Source organism: Monomorium pharaonis, chromosome 7 (genome assembly GCF_013373865.1).
Source record: "Monomorium pharaonis isolate MP-MQ-018 chromosome 7, ASM1337386v2, whole genome shotgun sequence".
Taxonomy (NCBI): Eukaryota; Metazoa; Arthropoda; class Insecta; order Hymenoptera; family Formicidae; genus Monomorium; species Monomorium pharaonis.
In genome coordinates this window covers 15,541,730-15,563,129 of record NC_050473.1, presented here as the reverse complement: position 1 = coordinate 15,563,129, position 21,400 = coordinate 15,541,730, and the positions used below count along the sequence as shown (strand labels likewise).

Below are 21,400 nucleotides of genomic sequence, written 5' to 3'. Positions count from 1 at the left end.
TAGTTACCAACAAAATAATTACGTTAAATATAATTTTCGCTACGATAACCTGAAAATGGGCCACTATCAGACAAAATTACGTTTCGCGTCATCGGTTCGTAATTAACTTCGAAAATTTAACCTTTATTACTTCATTATTACTTAGAGATCCGGTTTGTACTTCTTTCCCATCAGAATCACGTATATTTGATCCGATTACCATTTTTCACAGCGCATTTATGAAATGTCCGTTTGTAGCGAGCTTAAAAAAAGAGAGAGGCTATTATTATTCGATCCACCATTTGCGATAGCCGTTGAATATTTGTTAATCGATGCATGTAAGTTGACGCGTTTCAAATTGTCGGTCGAACTTACGAAAGCAAACGAAAAGAGGGAATTGAAAAATTAATGGCGACAGTACCGCGATTATATTTTATTGCTGCGGTTATTGATATAGTGTATAAATCCCACATAAAACCCAACAATCAAATGGGATCTCGATACGCCAGGCTTTATATTATAAAAACGTGTGTTTGTTCAACAAAATAAAGAAATTTATACGTATAAATATGCATTAGATACGTGATACGATGTGCGTAGAACGCAACGGAAAATGCACACGCTTGCTGAGAAACGATAAATTAAATGTTACAAAGGGTCCAAATAGCGCCGATTGTTGACGAAAAGGTAGAGGAAGAACGTGACTTCTGTCTCGCGTCTTTTTGACAAGTCGATTTTTGCGCGATAAAGAATATTCGGGACGTTATTCTCCTTGGAACGTAGATTACCGCCCGCGATAAACAGCAAGGGAGAGACATGTTTTGCCTCGAATAAAAATGGAGGAAAGTGCGAGTGTGCGCATGAATCGATGCCCCGCGAGACGAAAGGAGACCTTGCCCTCGCCGTCGGTTGAAATCACCGAATTTTTATGGCGGCCTTAGCTCACACAGCGCCGTCGCAGACGCTTAATCTGTTCTCAATATTCCACGAGTAGCTCGCTAAGAACATCTTACGATAATCCTTTCTCGATACAAAATGCCAAAACACACGTATTTTCCGTGTGAAACGGTAACATTAAGGTTTCGGCGTGTCTAATAAAAAATTAACGAAAATATAATCGTTTCGGTCGAAAAAGAACAATTGTTTCTAGTCGTAAATTAGTTCGTTATCTTCCATCAACATTTTTACGAAATTTTACGGAATATCGCGCGATAAGTAAAATAAATATCTTCGAAAAAAGATATATTCTTAAAAACTATAAACAATTTCGTACATCTTTATTAATGATTAAGTAATAATAAAATAATACAGAGCTGTGCGACGATTGAATTATTAAAAAATGTTTTTATTTATAAACCGAATGAGAAAACAAAATGTATTTTCGTCGTGCGCCATTCGCTACCCGTCGGACATTTTACGGGCGTAAAAATGGAGGCGGCTCATGCAAACATCTTCGACACACTATCGCTCGGATTATTATTTACACTGAATAATTTCAAGATTCTAAATGATTTTAAAATATATTTTACAGTGCCTTTTTCATTATTCATTAAAAAATGCAGTTTTAAATAGAAGAATGCAGCATTTTTCATGTGATTTTTTCCCATTCAACTGTTGACTATTGTTTTTTCATAAAACTATCGACTTTTTTAATGCAATATTTTAAAAACTTGCATTAAAATTTAATAAAAGTAAGAAAATCCTTTCAAATGATCCATCGGATGCAAAATTTTACGAAAAAAATAGAACTTTGTGTTTTATGCTTTAAATTAACTTTAATATTAGCATGAGCCTGCATTGTATTTCAACTATGTTGCAACTGAGTTGTACTTCAAGAAATTATCAATAGAATTTACGTGTTACATGTTTAAAAAGAATAAGAATTAGATATTAGATTTCTTATCGAGTTTTTAAAAAGTTTACAATATGAAAAATTATTAGAAAAAAGTAGGAAGCATTGTACAATTATGATATTATACAATTACCTTAATGCAATAAAAATATTATTTTACAATTTTTAAAGCAATGGAGCTCTGTGGAATCATTTCAAGTTAGACGTTCTTCTGCCGACGGTAGCACTTCGCAAGACAACAACGTCAAAATTTGAAAAACTAATTCAATTCGTTTGTCTACATCCCAAAACACATATCACGTATCATTCGCGCAAACTGTATACAATTCATAAAAATATAGTCGATAACTTCTACATTTAATTTTTTATTTTTTAAATCCCGTGTGACCGTGAAACGAAATTGTCGGCTTACCGTCGGATCACGTCTCTGGATATATTTTTCATTGTTTAAGATAAAATCTAATAAAATAGTCATTGATCTAGTAATTTGACATGAGCTACGCCTTCTATGCATTATACATATATTAATTCGCCTAATGCATTATATAAATTAATAATCAATACCCTAATAGTGCATAAGATTCAATTTAATTTCGTGATTTTAGTAAGAAAGACTTATATAATTGAAATAAAATGTTATATAATTGAAATGTAATTTTAAAAAATATATATAAGTTAAAAAATACGCCATGTAACATTCCTAAAACATATATATAATTTATTTAATTCAATATGAAGGAATAATTTTTTCGAACTCATAACACCTTTCTTTCATATGACATAATTTCCTTGAACTTTCAAAAACGATCTTAAATAGATTCTTAGAATTCATTAATATTAATAAATGTATGTATATACTGCTACAAGATACTTTCGCACTATTTATAATACAATGTCAACCCTCAAACCAAATAATTACTGTGAAAGAAATTGAAAACGCACGTAGTAAATAATAAGGAGTTATCGTTTCAGTTTGCAATTTCTAATCAAGATTTATTATTAAAGGCGTTTGTGTTATTCATAATATATTTACAAGTACGAAGACAAATTAGTACATTCTTAAGCAGCTCGGCGTAGAATCGAGATGACTGCTAATAAATTGTTGATTGCACGTATCTCAAAGATCTTCTATGAGGCACAGGACGTTAATTAAGTACACCATTGGTGCTGCTTGACAGATTTTTGCTTATTAACCGCCCATCGCGGGCGCGGGTATTGAATTTCATTTATTTTTTATACAGCCGCGCCGGCTGTCAATAGCTTCCTCTTCCAATTTTTCTACCGTTTGATTAATCTGCCTGGTTGCACACACACACACACGCGCGCGCGCGCGCACACGTCGTCCGTCTATCTGGTTTCGCAAAACGAAATTTGGGAAAATTTAACTCGGCTAACCCTCAAAATGTTTGGTCATCCTTGTCGGTAAATATAGATCGTAACAGAAACGTGATGTAAGTAGCAAAATAGATACATGGGCATTAAGTGATGCAACGTTTGATACGGTACAGCTTTATAAAAAAAATTCATTTCATGTTTCGCACGTAAAAATAATGTCAAACGGTTGGTTTGAGGAGAGAGCATATTGACAGTAGTGATAAGTGACGAGATAAATTTTGATGAAAAATAGATTGCCATTGGATCGAAAGTGCTTGATCGAATATGGTAAATAGACTTCTAATGATCGAAATTGCACGTATACATATTCAACCTATAGACAATATGTACTCACTAAAATCGCGAATAAAAATTATTTATCTTGTTTATATCGTTTTAAGCAATAGTTGAAGCCAGAAATAGCCTACAATAGTTATAAAATATTAAAGATTAAAATTTACTGTAACCTTTTACTACGTCCAAATCTAAAAGATTTCACGTAACACGTCATTCGCGTTAATTATAATTTGTTATCGAATGCATACGATTTAAATTTTTCGTAAGAAAATATTTGGTTTCAATTGATAAAAACTTGTTCCACGAGGCTAACCGTTATGATTTCAAAGGTAACAACTGTAGGATGTAAAAACAATACGAGCAAATAAACACGATGAATAATATTTTTATGGAGTTTTTCGAAGAATTTATGTTTGCATCAATCCAAGATTGTGCGGATACCTGAATATAGAGAAATTTTCGTGTTAGAACGATGACACACAGATAGATAGTCCGTTTGATATCTAGTGAAAGTGGAATCGGAAATATAGTAGAGATCGATGAACAGAGGAGACAGAGGGTCAACTTAAATACAGTTGCTTCGCTAATAATCGGTAATCGATGTTCATTAAATTATTTCTGTAAAATTCACGACGCGGCAAATTGCACATTAACGCGTCGCGTTTATAATGACGCTCGCGAAAAATATTGATTTTTCATTAATACCGGCCGATTTGTAAACCAGTGTATCAATTAAAAGGTGAAAGCGATCATCGCCATTATAAAAATGGAAGAAATCGTTTTACCGTTTAAATACAGCACAATCTTGCTGAATTCATTAAATCAATGCCCCTCCCGCGACAGGGCACATATGCGTACACGAAATTATGACCTTAGCGTAAAAGTTAATGAACATATTAGCAATAAAGTACCTGCTACATTAAGCTATGCTGAATTATTGTCGCACGACTACTAATATTTCTTCTTTCCGAATAATCAATTACTCATCCTCAATAGAGAGACTCGCGGTATATGACTGTTTAAATTTCTGCCCTCTTGCGAAATTACGATATTCGAGTAAAATCTAAAAAGCAAATTTTGCTTATATAAATTTTCCGTTGTAGAGTTTGCTGTTAGAAAACGCGGCAGTTACAAGCCGCGAAAGCTTGAAATCCACTAAAAATATCCGATAATGTTACTTTTCCGCAGAATTGGCTCACGATATGATGGCTCCTATGTAAACCAACGCGATATCGTGTTGATCTCCTTCTAAAAAGCCTATTTGCAAACTTTTCATCGGCATTTCGTTTGATCCGTTCAATCTAGCCGCACTATGTATAATGAAATCCGATTCTCCGTCAAATGAACGAGCATACCCATGGCAAACTGCACCTGACCGATGCACTAGTCGCGGGCGATACGTTCGCGATGCTGCGCGATGTGTGTGCAGATAAACGAAAATGTAAATCGATAGGTTTTCTCGTGGCTTATTTATAAGCCAATCTATGAACATTCAGAGACTTGATCTTTTGCAAATTATTTATCTATACATATGCATAGATAAATAATTTTTATGTCTAATGTAGTAAAGAGAACGGCTCTTCTCTTTCTCGTATCAAAATTTTTATGCGATGGTAATAGCGTACAGTAAAGGATCGTAACAATTTAATATGAGAAAGTAATAACAGTGTATAAGAGTAAATTGAATAAAACTTCGGATTCCTGAGACAGATATAAAAATTAAATGTACGCGTATCGTATTATAAATAAGCTTTTAAAATTGGTTGGACTATTCGGATGTAACGTTTATATTATCGTAAAAAGAGCCGTTTTTATCGACATGAAGATACAATTAATGTCTCGATATGGAGAGGATACGAAAAAAAGCGCTCGCGATATGCAACAGAAAAGAAACAAACGCGGAGAAAAGGATAATAATCAAAGTTGATACCGCCGCGATAGCAACGATATTGGAATGCAAATTATTGACGTGTGCATTTCGGAAACCTGATTCGCAAACTTTTCCCGAACGTTGCGTTTCACCCCAATCGATCTACCTATACCGATGTTTAATGAAATACCGATTTGTGCTGAGCGGAAGACATGATCTTCCAGTGAAACAATTGTTCGATCAGTGAAACATCGATTTTTGCTCAAGTACAACATGATACGTGTAACTTTTATCATCGATAGGAAGTCATCAGCAAGTATTAATGGTAATAAGATAATTTACTTGGATACAATATATACTATAATTTAATGTTTCTTATCTCAATTAAATTTCTTAAATTATTCTGCGCCAATGAATTGTTTAAATCTTAAAGTATTAGCTGTATTATAGTTCTTAAAGTTAATGTTGAAATTAGTGCTAAGACTTAAAATTTGACTTCCATTATTTATTGCTAATAAAGTTCGTGATTAATTGTCCGCGATGCATTGGATCAATGAATCGTTATATAATACATCGGAAGTTCATGTGGAACTCGCCCAGCAGCCATGCTGAGAAGAGTATCAGGGTATCAAAGGCCAACGAAAAATTCTTCAGAGACAAAATTCAACCGCAGCCAAGCGATATCGCCGGCTGCGTTCTTATCAACGCGATGCTTCTTATCGTCGGCGGTTCTAATGTGTATGACGTAATAGGCGCAAGAACGTAGAGGTAACCGCCGACGATACGGTCGGCATAATATTTCAAAGTGCCTAACCAAAACGGGCGGGGACAATGGCGGGCAGCCATCTTTCGCAAGGTTCGCATCAACGACGGGCACCGACGCTGCCCTATCAGCGAGGCCGTACAACGCGGAGAAACACGAGGAAAGAGGGTTGCCGAGGGTTGGCCTGAGGTTGAGGGATCGTTTAGCATTCGTCGTCGTTTTCGTTTCTGTAGGGGTGCGTTCCTCCGGCTCTGTCCCCGACCCGTTCGTACGGAACGCATCGCTCTCTCGCTCTCCCGTTCATCCCCTACATCCTCCCCCGCGACCCCCCGGCCGTTCGAAAAAGCAAGTCTCCGCAAACAAAGGGCCACAAGCGCGCTCAGGCAGCCCTGGCCTGGATAAGCGGGCCGATCGCGCGATTATAAACGGGAGGGCTAATGCTTATTATGCGCCACCGCACGCGCGTGGCTTCAGCAGTAGCAACAGCAGCGGCGGCATTCGGCGCCCTCCTGGAAACGAATCCTCTCGGAGGATCGTGCGGCCGGGATACGATATCGAGCGGCCTCCTCAAGGATTAGGCTGTGACTACGCTTTTTGTCCGCTTGTCGCTTATTCGTTGCCCTCGCGTCCGCCTGTTTGGAAGTCGGCAAAGAAGCGCCCGGGGAGGATCAGCGCGAATCGAAAATCCACATGGTCCCCTACGCGTGCGGTTTTAATATTCGCTCGAGTGTTTTCGAACACACTCTCACCAGAGAAAACCGTGGCGAGACCATCGCGCACAAAGGCTGCTGAATACTATTGCGGTCACCGATTCCTAGTCATCGCGAAATTGCAATTGTGTCGACGGTATAATTTAATTTCCTAGAGAGTACTATCAGCTACGAATTTAACACTTTGATTTATATATCTGCAGATAAGTAGCGAATAGTTATATCGATTCACTTGAATACAAGTTATATTTTATTAGGCTGTGATGTGAAATCTTTAATTAATTTCACTTTTTCTACTTTAAAGAAAGAAATCAATATTCTCCCAAAAAAATAAAAGCTGGAATAATCGTGTGATCGAAGCTTTTATAAAAGTTTTTCATTTAGATTATAATTTGGCGCGCGCCATATTTGTACCGTCATCTCCTTTCCCCACCGAAACCGAAGATCTGATCTACTTCATTAGCGAAAACAAAGCGAGTCTTCATAATAGACCGATCAAATCACGAAATACAATACTTATTACGCACTATACCGGAGCCTTCGCGGACATGAAACATACGTGGTACTCCCTGACTAACAAATTCTGAAAGGCAGCGTCCGAGCGTCCCTGCTGTCGAACTCTTCGACCCGCCTACGATGTATCTGCACCTGGGTTTGGATCGACCCGCGTATGATTGGTGAATTCTGGTTACGAACAATGGCCGGGATTAAATTCAATCCGTTACACGTGCGACGCCCGTTACTGGGTTAGATCGATCCGGAATTTTTCGAAATTGTTTGGCATTAGGTCCTCCCGCGCTCTCCGAGATCTCGCGCGCAGCGATAGGATTTGCCGGATCTGTTTAAAATTTACGTAATGCCTTTCAACTTGGTCGCGCACAGCAGCACCGAAATTTACGAAACAGCCGCATTATACGGAACATAAACAAGAAACTCGAAGGAAAATAAACTACACGTGACTCAATCGGTTTGGTCCTTCCTTTTTCTCGAGTAATTGCAATGCATAATATTTGTGCATCTCGATTAATAATAAATATTTTTCTCAATTTGTAGAAGATGCGTTAATAAACGTACAAACGTGCAAAAATCGATAATGTGATGATATCTTGTAACATTCTAAAATTAAAAAATGAAATAAATGAATTTGCTGCGAAGATAATGCATCTACTCAGAAAAATGTTTGCATAATGAATGCGGTTATCGCGCCACCGCCGGCTCGGATATCCCTTTTTCACTACTTACTATATCGTGGAAATATATCCGATGAATAATATCTACGACGCAGTTGCCGTTTTCGAATTAGCTTGAGCTTCCAGCAGCCTCCGGCGTTTATTGGAATACGTATAATCGTAGTATCGCGGCTACAAGTAACAAGCCGATTTCATTTGTTTCGTTACACATGTACACATTAATATGTCTATCAATGAACCGCAAGCGGATAGAAATACCGGAAAATTTATTCCCGATATTGTTCCGCGCGCACAATCGAAGTATGTGCATTACAAATATTGATTTGGGGTTAACGCAAATTCACACCGACGTAAAACAGTTTTCATTGGCTTACATAGCAACAAATAAAATAGAAAAATGCGCGACTTTGATCGTACTCATAAATCCGCCAAGTTCTGAGATCTACAAAGATTTTCCATGAAAATAAGAGTGTTACGCTGAAAATTTGAATTAATGAGCAATAATGTGCGAAGTAGAGCGTCGATACTGTTTTGTCTCGTCTTACATATAAGTCACACTACGCACATGAAAACGAAACACTCCGATATCGCCGATACCAAACTGTATTGTCTGGTAATAGTATCGATGTTAGTGTGAGGGATTGACTTCGTTCGATGTTCGTGCACCGATAGTAATGCACTTGCCGATCGATAGTTTAATGAAGACAAAGGTCTCTTCCATGATATCTCACAACTCTCATGATTCTACGATTCGAGATATCGATATTGCGATATTGTTAGCAATTAAGTCGGTCACTGAAATTTGCGCAAATAGTATTTTTCATGTTGCTAAATGCGTGAAATAGACATTATTTATATTGCATTTTCTATAAACTAAAAAAAAGTATTTCATATTTTATACTGTCATTATATAGCATATCAAGCATTTCTTATAGAATAGTGATTTGTACTACAAAATTGTTTACGTATCTTTAAGTCTTAAAGTTAATATTGTACTAATTTTAATCGCGATCTTCTAAAGGATTAGTATCACGTCGAAAAAAATAGTTCGATGGTAAAAATTCAGCAAAATTAGTAAAAAGAAACTTACCGTCTTCATCGACGCAACTCCCATCCGACGGCACGTGATCTCCCGACGCTCGCCATTTTGTCGAGAGATACCGGCGAAAAAGGCACGTCAAATCTGTAAAGATGTAAAGATGTTTTTAAATGTGTGAGTAGCATCAAAATCAATGTTACATAAAAGTGCACATCTTTTTTAGTGCTTTCGCGTGCTTTGAAGCTCAACAACAGCCCGACACGCGATTCCATTAATAATTTATGAAGCGCGCATTGAAAACAGGTAAACTTTTTTAACGAGCAAAAATCTCGAAGAAATTATGTGAGAATAAAAATGTAATTCTTCCACGAACGTTACCTTTTTGACTGATTATTGACAAACGCAGACAAATGTAATAACAATGGGTTGAATAAGAGTAACTTTATTCAATCGCATTCCTCTACGGTTCAAATAATTTATTTTAAACGTCAGGATTTTAATCAATGTCGCACTTGCAATAACATAGGCAAACACTGAACAAGGAAAATGGACGTCCTTTTACACCTCATTTACATTTAAACAACTCTTTAAAATTCGCGTACACGCTACGCTTGAATTAGAAAGTGAGCACATTGTGTCGCAATTATTGTTAAGAGTGTTAAATGCAAATAGAGTATCATTTAACGACAGTAGTACAGAGAACAGTTGTAAAATTCTTGAAAAATTGTTAATCGCCAATTCTCGTCATATTCAGTCACACGCAAAATATCTATTTGCAAAACAACGTTATTGCATCATTTTTTTATTATCGGACAACTGCACAAATTTTTCGACGAACAATTTATCCACATCTTTTCCAAACTGTTTGTAAGCATTATATTGTGACATTCCAATTATCAACGGGATAAAATAAGAAAATAATAATGTAAGAAAAATATATGATATATGAAATTCAGATGTAATAATGCGAACCGGGACTTGCAATAAAAAAAACTATATTTATGCGAGAAAATTCTCCCCTATGTAAAACGATAAATTTTTATTTCTTGGAACGAGCGTCACAACCACAACAATAAAGATCCCTCTTATCTGTCGGACGGGAGAGTAATAATAACGTTCGCTAATAATAGGCCGTAAGATCTAATGACGATATTCGTCGGAAATTAGAAATAATCACCGATTGTAAGAACAATTTACAACCGAGAGAATCCCATACAGCGCGGAGGCAACAAGCAGTTGTTATCAATAACATTTCTGCAGAGCCGTAATATCCCAGGAAAGTAATTAGAGTAAATTCAGGGGCTCCTGGCGACCCTTCCAACCGCGCAAAATGGCGGCGGGAACCGCCCTTGCGAAAAAAATTAGGCCTCCTTCCGCCGCGCAGTAAAATTTACATGAAAAAAAAAAAAAGGAACGCCCAGTACGGCATTCGGGAAACGGAGTTTCGACAATGCGGCTATTTTTATGGATAAATCGAAGGGGTCCGCGTTACGTGGCTAGGAAATGCCCGTAATTTATGTCACTGGAAAACGGAGAAAGAGTCATAAAAAATATCACGCTGCCCGTAATAAGACGACGCCAAAACACGATCAATACCATGATATTCATTATGATACCGTTATTAAATCTACCCTTGCGATTTGTCCAAAAACATTCAAACGATCGTGATACACTAGCAATGATATAATGGCACCGAATTAAATATTACATTTCCAAATGTAGTCCTAACGTTATTTTTAAAGATCAATAGAAAATTCTTTAAATTATGTAAAATTGTATTACGCCCGCTTGTTTGTTTTATAAAATTATTATAGAATCAAAAGCACTCTTAGATCGTGTATTTGGACGTCAAACAAACGTATATGTAACTCGATAATGGCATACATTATTTTAATCATAGTATAACACAAAAACTTTAGAAATATACATAGCTCTTGATAAATGTGATCATTTTCATCAACAGTGCGATATTCTTTTCTCACGCGTCCTTGATAAATTTATATATAGAATATCGATTGAAATATGTAGGCGGTTCTCAAACAATTTTCCACTCGTGGCACATAAAACGTTAATGTTGTTATCCGTGTTATGTACTATATATACCGAATGATACTCGTGTTAAAATGATATATATACAAAAATTATATATAGATGTATATAAATTTTTTAATAAAAGAATGCATATGTTTTTATACGAATATACAGATTTTCCAACACACTCTCTGAGAGCCACTGGTCTCTATCGATACACGTACGGTGGTGTGCGTAAAAGCCACACGGAAGCTGTACCACCGCGATGAAAAATTCTTTCGCATCTACATCGGCTTTTCGTACTGACACATACAGATCGTGAAGAATAAGCACGCGTGGAGGAGCATCCTAATTGATTCCCAGAAAATCCAATTCGCGCCTTCATACCCGGGTAACGGGTGGATCCCTCATCAAACCGGAGATGACGGAGGAAGGTGACCGGGGGTAGGGGGGAAGGGTATCGCGGCGATATTTTTTTCACCCTCGTAAATATTCCCTTCAACCGGCCATATTAGCAAGCGGTACGTTCTTGGCAAGGAGCCGCTGCTACTGACAGGACATTCATATTAGCAAACGACCACACGTCGTCCACTCTTTCTCTTCCTCTGTCTCCGTGTCTCCTCTCCTCCTCCCTCGTCTCTTCTCGCGTTCACCGTGGAAACCGTACCGACCCTCCTAACTACCGTCCTCGAGAGAATCCAAGTGGGCGCTGCTGATTGGTAATCGTTAATTACTCCGAGGCAACTTCCTCTCGAGGAGCTCCCCGTTCCAGCGGTTTTTGAATATATAGGCACTCTACTACATAGACGGGAGATGGGAGAGGTAGAGGGGGGAGGGGGAGGATTATCAACCGTCGCGATAGAGAAAGTGAGATCGAAAAAAAAAAAAAATCTTTGACGACGCGACACGCGTCGAGATACCGCCGGTTTATGAAATCGAAGCTACCCTGTACACGTGTCACGTATCACGTTTAGGATTTACTGACTTGTCAATGCTCTGAAATTTCACCCCATTAATTATTCGACTAAACTAAAACAACGACGGAAGTCGTACGGAGGTGAGTCATAAAAAAATAAGATTGCCTTTTACACATTACTTAGTAATACGGACAATTGGATTACGGTAGGTATACGTTCTCATTCGAAGAGAGAGAGAGAGAGAGAGAGAGAAAGTGGGGTTCGGAAAATTCGATCCCAAAAGAGACTAATATGAAATAATTATTTTCTTGCTGACATTATTTTCATACTGTCGCCGCAGGCGATGAGGGGGGGCAAAAAAAAGTTGAAAAATAGAAGATCTCGAAATTGGAGCGACGAGATTACGGTAGGGACGGCGCACCAAGCCGTTCACCAAAGGAGAGGGCGATACGTTCTCCATTATTACTTTTGCGGATGCCGGCAGCGATAAATCATCACGGTACATTGCTCGATAGAATTTCCCATAATTCCTGAAATATATTCCTGGAGAGGGCTACCGCGCTAAGGCCATATCGCACATGTATGCACGCATACGCGCGCGCACACACACAGCGGCGGTAACTCCCGGATGCCCTCTCCCTCATAAGATCCCGGAGGCAGCGGGACAGGAGGACAGGAGGAGGCTGCAGGACATTAAGGGTAACAAATGAGGCCGCGCGTAGTCCTCCCGCAGGACCCTCTTCCGACTGAGGTGGCGGGAATGAAAATAAGTGTACCCCGCTTCTCGCCCAGGCGCCTTTTTTCATCATTTTCTCCTTCCTCGCCCTGTGTGTGTGCGCGCACCACCTCCTTCACGTCTCGCGACCGTCCGCCAGGAGGTTTTCAGGTATCTCCGCTCGTTTCGTTTCCCCGGGATTTTCAACGACGCCCCCGCGACTTCGCTCCTCTCCCTCCCCCCTCCCCCACCTCCCCCCCAACACCCGAAAAACGCCTTCGGAGATTTACGCGCGGGTACAGCCGTGTCCTCGCAACGGCGCGCAACTCTTGGCGACCGTTACCGGTGGCATAAGCGAGGGGTGGTTCACGATTATCGCCGGTACCAGCCGTTACCGGCCGCTACAACGTCGGCGGCGAGGATGGTGTGTGGCCAGGGGCAAATGCGGAAATATTCAGCAGTTACCGGGGATTAAGGAATGCGTTAATTGCGAAATACTGGCCGCCGCCGCCACCGCCGCCACGCCTCTTCGTTGCACGAAACGGAAATGTAACTTCCTTCGCATTCGCATATTCACATGTTGCGCAACTTCTGCCGCCCGGCTGACATTTTTTCGCATTTCGTTTCCTTTTTTTTCCTTGTTTTTTTTTTTTTAGCGTTCCGTGCTTTATTAAAACTTCTCATTTATTTTTCAAGCGACTTCCGCCGTCCGGGTGATGCGCCTCGCAAATGAGGAGCGCGGCTGTGTCTTGGACAGACAGGTTCTACGATGTAAATTAAGGAGCTAATAAAAATGTTTGCGGTTCTCAAACGATCCGATCTGTTATTTCGACGCGCACAAAAAGGACGTTGTTTTCTATCAAGCGGCTCTCGCGCGCGAAAACGATAAATCGAATAAAACAAAGATTATACGAGTGTGCATGTGGCAAAAAGAACCGGGTCGAATATGTATGTATATATACCCGTGTACACGTATGGGCGCGCGCGCGCGCGCAATGTGCACGGATGGAGTGACGCGATTGACACTACGTCCGAACGACCGAGATGCGCCAATATTGGTACGCGGGCGTCCTGGTGGAAGGACGCCACAGGTTGATGCCGAGGCATCGCTCTTTATCGGTCGGAAGATTTGATGAAACGGACACGATGTGACGCGCTGTAACGGGATTTTTTATCACCCGGTGTACCGGCCCGTGCTCTTTAAGGCTCGTGTATTTTTTTCATTGATACGCTACGAAAAATTGCGCAAATATTTTTCTTTATTATTTAAAAGAAACTTATTGCGGCTGAAGCTTTTCGTAAATAATAATTTCGATCTTAGGAAGAATAAAAACCACACGCGTGGCGTTTTGGATACTGCAGCATATTCCACCGTAATTCCCTTAATTAATTATACTAATTTAATTGTAGTTTTAAACTCTCTATGATTATATAGTTTATAGTTTTTAATTAATTAAACTAATTTAATTATAATTTTAAAAACTAACTTTTGTAATAATTTGATATCAAAATTTTTTGAATTTTTCAAGGTACGTTTTCTATTTTCAAGAACACCGACAATAGGCAAACCCTGTTTATTAATTTAGGGATATGAATTAACATAATTAATTCATGATTATGTTAATTCATAATTATTAACATAATTAATAATTAAAAATTATTTTTCACTGAAAAATGCTTCTAAATATAAAAAAACAGTTATTAATAGAAAGTAAAAAATAGTTTGACCAATTAATAGATTTGTGGAAATAGTTTTTAAGTATTATTGTTAAGGGAGACGAATCATTATCGAAATTGAAAAAATCTCAAAACGGAAATTGTGCAACTTCCGATGAATTTCCGAACATTCCTTTGCCGTACTGATAATTCAAGTACAAGACATGCGGCTCAAGAGATGGATGAATGGACGAAGAAAGGTGGAACGTAGCCTCGGATAATCAATTGAACGTAGCCGATAAATCGGTCGAGTGAATTGAAAGGGAACATGGGGGGGAGGGGGAGGGTTACGCTAGGAAAAATAAACTATCGCCGATTATCCGGCCCCGTCTGTAAACGGCCACCCTTTCCGCGCGGCATAGGAATTCCACGTACGCGTTCTCGCATCCCCCCCGCGACCGTGCTACGTTTTCGCTAGCGCGCAATACTCGTCCCTCGCCTACCCAAAACAAATTCGCGGCCATTTTTCTGTTCCGTGTCCCGCATATATATCCCGGCGTCTCTCCTTCCGCGGAGGCGCGTGTTCCGCGCCGTGAAAAAGGCGCCGGGAGGCGGCAGTCGGTTGGTCGGTCCGCTTTCTGGACGTCGGACCGAGGCTGGTTAACAGGATGAGGTGAGATGGGACGAGAGAGACTGGAAAGAGGGCGGCGGGAAGTTAGTGGGTGGCGGGCGCGAGGGTGTGAGTTCGTGGACGCGGCGGCACGGTCGGTTCCAGGGTTCGCTGGCAATTTTTTCTCCTCGAGTTTAGCAAGGGAAATGACCTACGATATATTTCTAAGGGGTTTTTGCTGGTTGGTAAGCGGGTGAGACGCCGTTATCCACCCACAAGAGAGGCCACCGCACATGCCCCCTCTGGTCCAGGCCTCCCCTCCCTCCCTCCGGGGGTTACCGGACAATTTGCATTTCTCAACCATTAATCTAACCTTCGTCCAGCTCTTTTTGCCATGAGACCGACTGCTCCTCCATCTCGCATGTCCCACCTTCCTCGTCCTCCTCCTTCTCTTCCTCCTCCGAATCCCACGACCGCGAGTCACTTTCTAGCCACCGCGTTTCCACTCCGTAAACTCGACAGAATGCCTTCGGTGATTAAGAATCTACTGCGCGAGCGAAGAAAATGGAATCCACGATGTGTATCAGGGAAAAAAAGGCGGCCGTTCCCATTTATCCTTCTCTCGTTTCGATTGTAAAACAACATGGAAATTAATAGATATTCTGAAATGTAATTGTTACGTCCCGTGTGATGTTTTCACGGATTGAAGATCATCGACGACTGCATCGACGCTAAATATGGGCTGCGATGCGGGCCATCGTGTGCGCGCTATACTAATAAAAGATAAACGAAGCACGGTGTGCTCATCACTATCGCGCAATTGTGGCTCAATCGACTCGTGAGAAAGGGAAGGTATGTATTTCTATCTGTGGAGGTAACGAATTTCCGCGGATAATTATCCAGCCGTCGAAACGAAGGGAAATATTTTGACAATGTTCCAATCTATCGCAAATAACGCTGTCGAATCGTAACATTTCTCTCGCGGAATTGTAAAGTAGTTCAACCGCCGCGCAGCGCCGACGCTTTTAAAACATTTCGCCGATGTAACGCAGCGCCGTAACATTTCATCGCGCGAATTATCCATGAAAATATTCAGTCTTTTGCCGTGAACCGTTAAATGGAATCCCAGATTTTAATAGTTGCCGTCGCGGGGCCGCGCCGGCCGTGCCGCGGGGGGTGGCGAAGGTAGAAACGTCGGCGGACGCGGGACGGAAAGGCGGGGGGGAGGGAGGAGGAGGAGGGGGTGAGAGGGGGCGCGCAACGAAAACGGAAGGATAGAATTTCCTATCTGCGATATGAGACCGCGGGCGGCGAGGGCAGTGATGAGGGCTAGGAGGGCGGATGCGAACGAGGACGGGGGGGGGGGCGAGGGACGCGGTCCCGACTGTGCGATGGCCATGGCGGACGGGAGAATCCGCGGGACGCGGGCTCGGATATCATTTTTCAGCAGTTTTACCTCGCAAGCACGTCCCAGGTATAAATGAGCTTACTATCTCCGAGCAACTCTTCCCCCACCGCGTGCGAGCGAGCGAGCGAGCGAGCGACCGGCCGACCGACCGACCGACCGCGCCGCGGCGACCCTTTTCCACCGATCTACGATGGGTGCGGCCGAACACAGCGTTCGGACATTCGCGAGAAAGCAAAACGAGGGTGACGTCCGGCGAGATGAAGCTACCTCCGGTAGCGCGAGGCGAGAATACGCGCGCGCGATATTTCCCGCGAGTCGGAAGTACACGCGTGCACATATATCCCTACGCGTAGGATATCGGCGTTTCTACTTGGAGCCTCGCCGATCGCCAGCGGCGATCGCTCGCGATCAATTTCGCAGACGTATTCGACAGAGGTTCGCGAGAACGTCACCGGGGGCGGAAGGGAGGGAGAGAGGGATGCTTTTTGTTTTTATCGCGGCGCTGTTCAACTAACGCACTTCCGCTTTTTCTTCACAGCAAAGCGCAAGGAAGAAGGACGTGCGCGTGTCTGATGAAGATGGCTGAACAAAAACGTGAACTCGCAATCGTTAGAACGGCGGGATGAATCTCTCTTCGTGTCTGGCGGACACTCACCGTACCGTGGGTAAAGGGACATTGTAAATTCAGGCACGGTACTGCAAACTCTCGGTACGCACGTACGCATTCATGCACGTATGCACGCGTGCACGTCCGTTCTTTCGCGGACAGATGAAAAAGACGGGAAATGAGATGTGTGCTCCGAGCTTGTAGCCCTCTCGCAGAGATGACCAGTAATTTGTTAAAGGATTGACGTCTCGGAAATTGGATATTAAACGAATTCCTTTTTCCTCTTGCGCGACACGCTCTCTTTCTCCCACTCTCCTCCCCGCTCCCGATTGCAATCGTCCTGTAGATCGCCACTTTATGCTTTCCAGCTATTGATTCCGAAAAGGACATCAACGATTAGCTTTGCCACTTTGCAATCGATTAAGTCTGTCCTTTTGTTCGAGAGAATCCCACGATAATTATCATGCCCGAATTAATTATTATACCTGAATGCATCGTACGCATTCAGGGGTACGATATCAAAATACCATCGCGATGTTTACGCTTATCTATGTAATATCGGTCGATGCGGACAGGTTGTTTCGTTTTACGAAATTTAATCGCTGCGCAAATTAATATTTCATAAAGTTTGAATTTGTTATTAGATGTACAGTATTTAAGGAATGTTCCGAGATAATGCGGAGTTTAATCCGCGCGATGAATAAATATATATACGCTTGACGCATACCGCGTGCTACAGAGATGCCTTTGATAAAGGGAGACCTCGGAGCAATTTCTACCTCTTTCACGAGAAACGAGCGTTTATTTCTTTCGAGCAAATGCCCGTCTTTCTCCCCGGGGAGTTTCGATTTCGATTTCGACCGTCAAACGCGCCACACGATTTATTACTAGTACACAACTAACGCGAGCTTGTCGCGTCCGGTAGTGATTAGCGACGCTATTGGTTAATCTGTCGGCGATTATGTCGAATTCATCGGCGCAACGTGCGGAATTCGCTCGACTTCCGATTTAATTATTGCTATTTACCATTTCGAATTCATGATGGAACCGATCGAATCATTGCCCTTCCACTACAAACGCCGAGCTCACGATTGGAATAAAATTATGCGACAGATTTTGGTTATCTTATAGAATCATTGTCAGCGAAAAAACTATCTCATTATGTAAATGCAACGTGTTAATTACTACTCCCTAATAACATTCAAATGCAATAAAGAAATGATACGATTTGAGTTAATCATTTGAAATGAAAACCTTTCCCCGATATTCCTATAATTTTTATATTCACGTATGTGTACTAAACGCTCAACGTAATATGAATACGTCGCGGCATGAATCCGTGACATTATCATAATTAGGGTGACGATCTACTTTCTTCTCGTGAACGATCACGAACGAGCTGATCGAAGAACGGTGCGAATTCGAAAAGGTGAACGGATGAGAAAGGGTAAAAAAAAAAAAAAGAAATTGGAAGGCCGTGAGGTCCATGTAAAATGCATCGAGCGACTAGAAGAATCCTTGCCGTGTGTCCTTTCCCCGTGGGGGACCTTCGTTCTCCAAAATGGCGTGCCGCGCGCGATACGCCCGACCCTTCTCTCTACGTCGTCGCACATGGGTGGAGGCTAATTTATTCATTCGTTCCTTTTTACCCGGCGGTAACACGTACCGTACTTTCAGGGCACCCTTTGTAAAAAGGGTGGCTGGGCGGACGCTTACGGCGCATAGCAACGTGCTCCGTATTTACGTTGCCCGATTTCCCGCCTTCCCACTCCCCTCCCCGCCACCCCCCTCAACCACCGCACACGCCGTTACTACTTTTCCATCCCCCTTCAAACTCACCACTCGTCCTCCCCCCCTTCCAACGTTCCGTCCGGCCATCCCGGTCTCCCGCGTGGAATCCCACCCTTACGCGGTGCCTTTCAACGAGCCCTTTTTGTAAGGAGACTGATTTTTCAACGCCCTCGCTGACGCAAGGGTGGTGGATGGGTGGTCGGACGGTGTCCGGGGTGTCCGGGGATGTTTCGCCTCTCTCGGAGATGGAGCGACAACTACTTATTAACCCCCGGCAACGTGGCCTACCTTCGTACGTGAATGCCTACTTCGGGGGTCGCGCACGTGGTCGTGGTAGATACCGGCCTGGATCACGCCGGTATTGGTTCGCCCTCGTGACGAGGCCCGCGCGTCACTGCGTTCGATCAGCGCGTGTCAATACGCGCACGCGTTCTCCGCGATTCGAGACACGTGCGCGCCGCGATCGGCCGCCGCCGTCAAGGAATGCCACCGTGGATGCTCGTCGTTCCGGTTTCCCACAATGAATGTCTTAGGATCGCTCTACTAGTTGGACCGTTTGACGCCAACATTGACTATATGTAAAACGACCTTTTTGGTGGCACACACTGTAATTCTCAGGATTATTTTAACAAATGTAAAACATCTCATGGCTATGACTATGTACAAATTTTAATTTTTTTTTACATACTTAAATGAAATTTACATATTTATATGTATTGTAGCTGCAGTAACAAATCGTCATCTTTGTCTATTCTATGATAATCTTAATTAATTTTATATCAGAAAAAAAATAACAAATTTTTTCGTAACTGTTTAATGTCTTTGAATAATAATGTATCTAGAGATCTAGATGTGTATGCGTGAAAATATCGATAAAAATATTTATGCCAACGTACGTAAGTATTAAATAATTACCAAATGCAACCTGAGTTCTCCATGTCATTCTCATGTACCTGGCTATAGATATAAGCCATACAACGCAACTAATATCACAGAAAAAGATTATTTCGAGAGAATGCGGAAAACAATAGTTAGTTACCAGCTGAAATTCTATCGGAATAACATATATCAGCCGGTGTGCTTGTAACGCGATATAAATGTAGCTTCTCGTCATGTATAGTCGGGGATGTACCATTGTATTATACGCGATGTCTCTCGTATAAATCGCACCGGTCGCATTTCGAGAATTGCTAAACAGGTACGCGCAACACAAGTTGCCCTTAACGAAGAAAAGGACGAAGGCTCTGTCTGCGTTACCAGCTGCGCGATCGCCTTGCATCTACTCTCCCCTACCACCAACCTCTCCGCCGTGTGTCAAACAGCCCCCGGCCATTCTCCCGGTCTTCCTCCGTTTGCTGCATTTTCTCTCCCTTTCGCGGAAGTAATAGAGTCGTCGATTGCAGCGCTGCAAAAGGAAAAGCGAACGAAGATAGAGACGAGAGGGGGGAGGAGAGGGGGGCCGAGGGTGAGCGCTAGTGTTCGTCGCCTCCACGTCGAGAAAAATTCCCACCACCGGAAATCGACCCTCGCGTCCCACAACGGAGAAACGAAGAGACGGAGACCCCTCGACGCTTATCGCCGCGCTCGAGAATCTCCTCCTCTTTATTGCTCTCGTCCTTGCCGTCCCTTTTCGCGGCGCGCCCTTCCACACGGCTGTTCTTCGAGCACGAAGAGCAAGAGGAAGCAAAAGAGGGATCGCCAGAACGAGGACGGAAAAGGGACAAGCGCGAACGAAACCGAACAAGCGCGATGGAAGGGCATAGAGAGACAGGGGTAGAGGAGGACAGCGGGGGACAGCGAAGGAGGGACAGTGAGGGGGTAGTAAAACGGTGGAGGAGAGAAAGCGTATCGGAAAGAGGAACGAACGGTGGCAGAAGAGAGAAAGAGGAACGGCAGTTCCGGCGTCGACCGAGCAGAGGGAGCTAGCATTTGAAAAAAATTGGCGGGGAATGATGGCGCCGTCGCCGTCGACGAGTGGAACGGAGGGCTCGCGGGAAGGTGGCGGCGGCGGCGGCGGGGAAACCGCTTGGCATCCTCCCCGTTCTTCTTTCCTCTCGCACACGTACACGCCGGCCGCAACGTTACACCGGCGTGCCGGGTCCTCCGAAAGCCCAGCTGGGCTTCACGCACACGTGCCGAGAACACCGCGCTCGCGCGGCCGGGGCGGTGCTTTTGCGCAAAGTTTTCAACGAATAAGGCGCCGAGACGCCGACGCGTTGCCACGCCTACGCTACCTTTCCAGGCACGCACGACCGGAATTTTCCCTCTTTCTCGCGTAATCAATGAGAGACGCAGGCCTGGGCCATCGTCGGTCGGCGGCGGCGGCGGCGGCGGCGGCGGCGGTGGCGGTGGTAGCAGGCAGAACCCGTCGACGACGACGCCGTCGCCACTACCACCGCCGCCGCCGCCGCCGCCGCCACCGCCACCGACGCCGCCACCGCCGCCGCACGTCGGTATTATACTGGGTTACGTACCCGGAGATACATCAACCCAGAAAACCATACGAACTCATACATCGGACATCGGACTCTCCCTCACCAATTCTATCCTTAGACGCAGCTTCACCCCTATTCACATTAGCGTGCAAATGC

At 42.8% G+C, this 21,400-nt stretch overlaps 1 long non-coding RNA gene across 1 annotated transcript in view; it reads right to left on the bottom strand.

Annotated features, from left to right (window-relative positions):
• The window catches only part of LOC118646732, a 92,132-nt gene extending 71,037 nt beyond the window's left edge, over nucleotides 1-21,095 (bottom strand). The window contains exons 1-2 of the long non-coding RNA XR_004964184.1: nucleotides 19,098-21,095; nucleotides 9,126-9,218 (exon numbers count right to left, since the gene is read on the bottom strand). This is a non-coding gene — a long non-coding RNA (uncharacterized LOC118646732). The remainder of the gene's footprint in view (nucleotides 1-9,125; nucleotides 9,219-19,097) is intronic.
• Nucleotides 21,096-21,400: the final 305 nt, after the last annotated feature.